At 44.0% G+C, this 8,169-nt stretch overlaps 1 pseudogene; it reads right to left on the bottom strand.

The window, feature by feature from the left end:
- Positions 1-5,633: 5,633 nt before the first annotated feature.
- On the bottom strand, positions 5,634-7,538 carry LOC134739286 (cell division cycle protein 27 homolog; annotated as a pseudogene).
- Positions 7,539-8,169: the final 631 nt, after the last annotated feature.

The raw sequence follows: 8,169 nt of genomic DNA, 5'->3' as shown, positions 1-8,169 counted from the left end.
TCTGTCTCTAAACAAATAAATAAATAAATAAATAAATAAATAAATAAATAAATGCATTCTTTTCCATGCTGACTGACACTTGCAGGCATCGGTTGTCTTCAGGCATCATCTAGCGGCCACTGTTATTGAAAGTCTAGGTGACATGGAGGGAGGTCTTGCTTACTTCACTGAGCCTGGGCAACGGGTTTCTCTCTCTCCCTTCTGGAGGTCCCTCCCTCTCTCCCTGGTTGCCTAGGGAGCCTCTGCCCTGACGGGGGCCATATTGGTCTTTGATCAGCGCTTTAGTTTTCTTTGTGTGTTGGTTTCTTTCATGCGCATAGACTCTTCTACTTGGGTTTTAGGAGGGGTCACTTTAATTTTCAAGTCGACCCCCGGCTCCCCCCACTACCCACGTCCCTTTACCTTCATTTAGTGAGTCAGTTAGGCGGGTTCCCCCCAAACCCCCCACCTCCCGCCTCCCAACACCCTGCTTGGAAACCTTCCGGAGCCACCCTGGTGTGCCTCCGACTTCTCACCCCTTCCCCCACCCCTTACCGGCGATCTCATTCTCGTCAGGCTGACATTTGCAACGGTGGGCATCAGGCCTCACTCAGTGGCCACCGTTTTTGAAGATGGAGGTGGCACGGTCCCACTTCCCTGGAGGCAGCTTGGGCCGATGGCATGGCCCTTGACTCCCGTGGGCAAGTGGGCGGGTCTGCTGTTGTGGGGTTTTTTCCCCCCTCTTCCCTCCTCAGGCCTCCCTTCCTAGGAAAGCTTCACCATGGCTGGGTCTCCATCACCTTTTATCATGATGTTTTAGTTTCTCCGCCCTCCAGCCAGTATAGCTTCACAACGGGAATGGTGTCACAGCTCTAGTCTGGGTGTTCTTAGTATTTGCCCATAATAGAAACGTTTTCTGAGAACTAATACTTTGCTCACTTAAGATTTCCAGGGACGGTGCCTTGGCCTCTATTTGTTGTTTTGTTTTGTTTTGTTCGTGTTTTTCCTTTTTCATATGTATTTCTTTTCAGGTGAAGTAGAAATCCCCAATTTTCAGGAAGACGTATCTTTTCCCCAAGACATGTTAACTGCTGTTTTCTCCTGTTGTTAACTAGCGCTTTTGTGAATCTCTCAACGTGTAGTGAGAGCCGGTTGATGTTTACTTCAGAACATCTTATTTTCTAGAAATCCATAAGTGAATGCTGCTGCTGCTCTTGCTGCTGCTGCTGCTGCTCTTGTTGCTGTTGTTTTTGTTTTCAAAGCACACCCCGGCCACCCTTTATGGAATCAAAAGCGTTATAAAATATGTGTAATTATTTCCTGACCACGCCATTCCTCCTCCTCTCTCTGTCTCTCTGTCTCTCTTTCTCTGTCTCTCTCTCTCTGCCTGTTTGTCTATTTTTCTCTCTCTCTCTTTGCCTGTCTCTCTCATTGTGTCTGTGTTCTGTCTTACTCCCTTTCTTTGCCTTTCTGTCTCTCTCTCTCTGCCTGTCTGTCTGTCTCTCTCTCTCCCTGTCTGTCTGTTTCTCTCTGTCCGTCTCTGTCTTTATCTCTGTCTGTCTCTTTCTTTCTCTCTGTCTCTCTGTCTCTGTGTGTCTCTCTCTCTGCCTGTCTCTCTCACGGTGTCTGTCTTCTTTCTTTCTTTCTCTGCCTGCCTCTCTCTCTCTTTCTCTCTCTGTCTGTCTCGTCTTTCTCTGTCTGTCTCTTTGTCTGTCTGTATCTCTCTTTCTTTCTTTGTCTCGCTGTCTCTGTCTCTCTCTCTGTCTCTCTCACTGTGTCTGTCTTCTGTCTTATTCTCTTTCTCTGCCTGTCTGTCAGTCTCTCTCTCTCTCCCTGTCTGTCTGTCTCTCTCTCCCTGTCTGTCTGTTTCTTTCTCTCTCTTTGCCTGTCTGTCTCTCTGTCTCTGTCTCTCTGTCTCTCTCTCTCTGTGTCTGTCTTCTGTCTTACTGTGCTTCTCTTCCTGTCTGTCTGTCTCTCTCTCCTTGTCTGTTTCTCTCTGTCTCTGTCTCTGTCTGTCTCTCTTTCCGTCTGTTTCTGTCTCTCCCTCTGTCTGTCTCTTTCTCTCTCTGTCTCTTTCCCTCTGTCTGTCCCTCTCTTTCTTTCTCTCTGTCTCTCCAACTGTCTTTGTCTCTGTATGTGTGTGTGTCTGCTTTCTGTCTTACTCTCTTTCTCTGCCTGTCTGTCTGCCTGTCGGTCTGTCTCTCTCTCTGTCTATCTCTCTCTCTTTCTGTCTCTGTCTCTCTTTCAGTTTCTCTCTGTCTCTTTCCATCTTTGTCTTTCTCTGTGTCTTTCTCTCTATGTCTCTCTCTGTCTTTCTCTCTTTGTGTATCTTTGTGTCTCTCTGTCTGTGTCTCTGTCTCTGTCTCTGTGTCTCTCTCTCTCTCTTGCTTGCTCACTCTCTGGCTCTCTCTATCTCCCGCCCTCTCTTTCTTGGCAAAATAAGTTCAAGTACACCTAATCTAATCCATTACCACGGCCTGAATTATTAACTTTAGACATCCCGGATTTGATCTCCCTACAAAATGCTGTACAGAACTGGAGAGTTGATTTCTGGACTTGGATACCTCATAGATACTACATATTAATAAAGATCCAACCCTAAAATCTGGGGTTGCATCTAGCTCGACTGTCTCAAAAAATCATACCTCTGTTCACCTAGGATGCTGGGAGGGTTTTCTCAATGTGCATCTGCTCATGTCCTTCATGACCTATGACCCAGCCCTGTCCGTTCTGTCTAAAATATGTATCTGCAAACACTTCTCTCCATTTCCACAACTACCCACGGCCCAATGTGGAACCACTGGCTCTTTGAAAAAAAATCCCAGAAGTGGCTTTGGCTTTTTGGCTAGGAGGTCTAAACCTGCTGAGAACTTTCCTGCCCAGGATTCTGTGTGAACAAAAGTGCTTCTGCTGGGAGCTGGGATCCTCGGGACCATGTTTGCTAGCACTGGATGAGTCTCTGGAAGGACGCACGGGACTCCACAAAGCTGACCTGTCCCACCGAGGTCAAATGGATACCTCTGCATTGGCCCGAGGCCTCCAACTTACATCACTGTCACCAACCATTACCTTCAGCATCCTTGTGAGCCTGCCCAAGGCCCCAACTCCAGGGAGACTCTTGGGAGCCCAGCCTTCCTCTGCTAAAGTCCAAAGGGATGGTGACTTCCACCGACAAGGTCCCCACTGAACTGCAAAGATGTGGAGCGTAGGTCAGAGAGGGGACCAGGAGGGGAGACGTACTGACAGTCAATGAGTTTCCTAGGCTCTGGCCACCCCACTCACATCCCACGTACTGGGCACCCACGGGACACCACCGCTTTATCCCCTCCTCTATCCACAGCCGCCCCAACCCCACCCTGCAACCCAGGCACACACGCTGGAAGTTACAAAACCACACGGCCTGAATAGAGCCTAACAGAGCGAGAGCTCATTTCACGAAGCAGGGGGGTGGGTTGGGGTGGGGTGGGGTGGGGTTTGGGTGTCTTTAGAGAGCCCAATTCTCCCTCATGGGTGGCTACAGGATACAAATGAATATCGCTTCTTGGGCGGAGGGGCTTCATTAGGCCATCACGTTTGCGGGACTGTCTCTCAAACCCTTCCTTGAGGCCACAAAATAGATTCCACCCCACCCATCAACATTTCCCCGGGTGCTGGATGTATCCTGTCAAGAGACCTGAGCCTGACATGTTGAGTTAAACACCTTTATTGGCTTTCTGTGTTTGTTTGCTTCTGAGATGGAGTCTTGCTCTGTCCCCCCATGGCTGGAGTACAGTGGCGTGATCTCAGCTCACTGCAACCTCTGTCTCCTGGGTTAGAGTGATTCTCCTGCCTCAGCACCACCACGCCTGGCTCATTTTTTTATTTTTAGTAGTCACGGGATTTGACCCTGTTTCATTGGTTTTCACTGGAGATTCTAGATTTGAGTCACACCACATTGTGTGCCATATAATGACTTTTTTTTAGAGCACAATATATCTGCTTTATTTGAGTGGTTTGTATATCATTATAATTGTGTTATAGATGAAGAAAAGGTATTAAACATGGTGCTAATTATAGTGAAAGTGAAAAGAAAAGCAAGGCTATCTATTTTGTAGATAGAATAAAGTTGCTCAGTATTTACAGTTACCTAAATAAGTCAGCATTTAAACTCCTCCTACTAAAAGCTTGCCAGTCTGAATAATCCTACTTTAAACACAATTTTTGATATGGTTAAGGTTTTTAAGAATGTGTCTCCTGCGGAATAGCTGGACCGACAATACACATTTAAAAAAGAACAGCACAAGGATCCACCAGACTTGGGAAAAAATCAAAAACAACACAAGCCTTATGAAGAACTGAGTTCTTAAAATATTATGGAGAACACAGCTATTGGAAGAGATGGCAATATTGGCAAGTTGATTGTTACATTGGTCAGCAATAGCTAGCACTATTTTTTTGGCAATCTTTCAGGCACTGCAACTACTACTGCAAAATGATATATAATCCTTTAAACAACATAATCACAAATCAAAAAATATTTTAGTAATATAATGCTTCAGATTTAGAAGCAAATCAAGTGTTAAAACTCAACTGCTATAGTAACTAACCCCAAAGATAACCGTATCTGACAAAAAAGCTTCCTCAGAGTTACTACTTCAGAATTATACTTTCTCTTGATACTTTTATTTTATTTTATTTTATTTTTATTTTATTTCTTCTTGAGACGGCATCTCACTCTGTCACCCAGGCTGGAGTGCAGTGGCATAATCTTGGCTCACTGCAACCTCCACTTCCCAGGTTCAAGCGATTATCCTTCCTCAGCCTCCTGAGTAGCTGGGACTACAGGCGCCTGCCACCAAGCCCAACTAATTTTTATACTTTTAATATAGGCGGGGTTTCACAATATGGTCTCGATATCTTGACGTTGTGATCTGCCTGCCTTGGCCTCCCAAAGTGCTGGGATGACAGGCATGAACCACCATGCCTTGCCTTCTCTTGATATTTAAACTTTTAAGTCAGTCCAGAGAAATACAATAAATGTCAACAGTAAGTATGGTATTGAGGCAGAAGTAGGACCAAACTTTTTCATATGTTATTCAGTTGATAACAATATGACCTAGGTAGTAATTTCCTATGTGTCTACTTATACACAAATACAAAAAAGTAAAACAGAGATACTGCTAAATAAAGGATACACTAAGTTCTTAATAGTAACTCAATAAACCGGAACATTGTCAAAAAGCAGCTAGTGAACTTTTTCAGTGTTTTTTTCTATTATCCAATAAGTGAATTATGCTATTCCTTTCCAATTTCCCAAGCACTTTTTGTCCCAATCACCATTTTTGTATTCGAAGAAAAAGTAACAAATCAAGTAACAAAACTAATCAAGCAAACAAACAAAACACAACTACAGTATCTGCATAATTTTGTAGAAGACTGAAACTGTTGAGTATAAGCATCTCGTATTCTATTATCATTAATTAACTGAAGAGTTTGTTAAAGACATACATTTCATAAAAAAAGTTAGTTTGAAGTTATTGACCGGTATGTACCATTCCTAAGTATTAGTAACCAAATTCATGACAGTAAAGAGCTATCTAACATGAAAAATTAGTGACTACCAGCACCATCAACAAGACTTTGTCTTTACAATTCATTACCACTTACCATGCATTGTAATGTCTAGGACTGACTCTGATAGCATTTCGAATACAAGCTAATGCTTTGTCCAATTCTTCAGTTAAGACAAACTCTCGCCCTAATAAAGTATAGGCATAAGCATAATTTGGATCCACTTGGATAGCTCTCTGGAAGAATTTAATTGCAATATCGTGTTCCTGTTGCAGACTGAAACAGTTCCCTGCAGCACACCAGGCCTCTGGCGAATTTTTATCCGTGTCTGTTAAGTCTTTTGACAGAAATGAAAGAGCGACATCTTTTTGAAGATGCCAAAGTGTTGTAGAGTAGATTTCCATGCCTTCGACTCTATAATTCTCAATCCTTCTAACCTCTGAGAATATTCTTTCAGCTTGCATGTACTCTGAAAGTTCAAAATAGGACCTTCCAATTTGGCACAGTACCCAACCAGTATTGAAGTGGTGAGAAGGTAGATGGCTCAAAATATTTATAGCTTCTTTGCAGTGGTATGAACATAAAGCTAAATAACCTTTCCCCCTTTCACGAAGAAGGCTCATCAAGCCTTCTGCTGCTGCTTTTTGTAGATTAAAAGCCTGAATCTGAGGTGTGATTGTGGATATTTCCTCTTCTGAATTGTTGGAAGAGTCCAATTTTGTAATTTCCAGGTTGTCATTTATATTAGATTGAGTTATTCCTCCTTTATTAGCTTTACTTTTTGTTTTTCTGTTTGAGATTTTAGGTGGAAACTTCATTTTTAATTTCTTCCTATTCTCCTTGGTTGTGGAACTGTCACTAGTAAAGAGTCATGAACTTCTTCGATGCCGTGCATTTGGGGGAGATGTCATAGTGGGGCTCATTACCTGAGGTGTTGTAGTTATTTATGGACCAGAACTTTCTGTTAGTGAAAGAATTGGAGTTACCTCTCGGCTATGTCCACTCTGTGAGAAGACAGACTTTGCTCCATTTTGGCCAATTCTGGCAACAGACTTTTTTGAAGAGGCTCCAGTGGATGGCACATCAATTACAGAAGGTGTATTAGTGTAGTTTTGTAAATAAGATCCATCTCCAGGACTTGGGGTTTCTAATGGCAAAATCCCAAAACTTGGGGTAAATGGACTAAGAGCTGCTGGTCCTGTTAATAAACTTTGACCAGTTTTTGGTTTATTTTGAACCTGTTTAGATAATATGGAAGTTCCTGTTCCCAGTGGGATAGTTTCAGGTGAAATTACAGCTGAATCAATAAAAGACACTGGGGAATCCATATTCAAGGAGTACTTTGAATTGGAAGATTCTAAATTGACTCTGTTTAATTCAATTGTGTCCTGGGGTGTTTCCATAAGAATGGTCTCAGGCTGTCTGTGACATAAACTGTGATTAGGTACTTGTGTTGTGCAAGAGTTGGGCAGACAGTTGCTAAAGTTCTGTAAAGATGTGAATTTAAATGTTTGGTCAGGATCTGGCTTTTCACCTATTTCACATAATGATTCAAAGGGATACCAGAGGAAAGGATTTAAACTAAGTCTCTTTTGGTAACATTCTTATCCTTTGGCAAGCCGATCTGTCTTGCAATATACACGTCCCAACAATGGAAGGGGAAAGCAAACTGAATCACCAAACTCAGTAACAATATCATCATGGCTTTTCTGCTTATTAAACACTCCACCAGATAAGATTTGTTCCCAGTCTACAAGCTTACTGAGATCAACACAACATTTTGCAAGCAGGTATTTGCATTGTGGTGTAGGACAACTGTGTCTTTTAAAGAGTCTATATGCTTTATAGGCCTTTTCTGGGAGGTAAGAACAGGTCGCCATTAAAAACAAGGCTTCTTCTGAGTGTACTTCTGCATAAAGGCGTTCTGTGAGGAAAACCCCATCTCGGTAAGCATAGTGGTTTAGTGCTTGCCATATAGCAGCCTGGAAAGGTTCCTGCAGCACTGTCATCCTCGAGGCAAAGGCCCAATTTCTGCAGGGCCTCAGGAAACCCCCACCCCACCCACCACCCTCCCCCCTGTAGCGGCTCCGGCCCGGCCAGCCTCGACTCCTTTAAATTCACCAGTTATCGGGGGATGGGGGTGGCTGAGCCAGAATGACTTCTTTATCCTGCCGACTCTGGAAAGCCCGGCCCCTTGTGATCCATTGCAAAGCGAAAGTCACCTCATGTTTGGGAAACAGATCCACTCCCATGTTCAGTGGAGGGATGTGGCATGTAGGACCTTAGGACTCTCTTCCTTCTGATTTGGTCTGCACAGCGGGGCCTAGGGCTGGAGTCCTCTCTGTGAGGACGGCTGACTCCCTCTACCTTGGGTTCCATTGGCCCCACCCTGGGACATGGGCCTTGGCAGATTCTGGCCCTTCCTGGCCTTAAATTGCTGTCAGAAACCCCATCTCGTGTTCGGATGCCCCGAATAACTGTGGCTCACGCCTCTCTGGAAACATTGGAAATCTCTCCTCTACACATGGTCACCTAAAACCCCAGGAGCTCGGGACACACGTCTGCCATCCACCTAACTGGTTTCGGGAGAGAATGCTGAGAGTCTCTTGCCAACTCTCTCTTGACTTGAGTTCTTCATGG

Source organism: Pongo pygmaeus, chromosome 23, assembly GCF_028885625.2.
Source record: "Pongo pygmaeus isolate AG05252 chromosome 23, NHGRI_mPonPyg2-v2.0_pri, whole genome shotgun sequence".
Classification (NCBI taxonomy): Eukaryota; Metazoa; Chordata; class Mammalia; order Primates; family Hominidae; genus Pongo; species Pongo pygmaeus.
The sequence above is the reverse complement of the archived record's forward strand: the minus strand, read 5'-3'. Positions and strand labels throughout refer to the sequence as shown.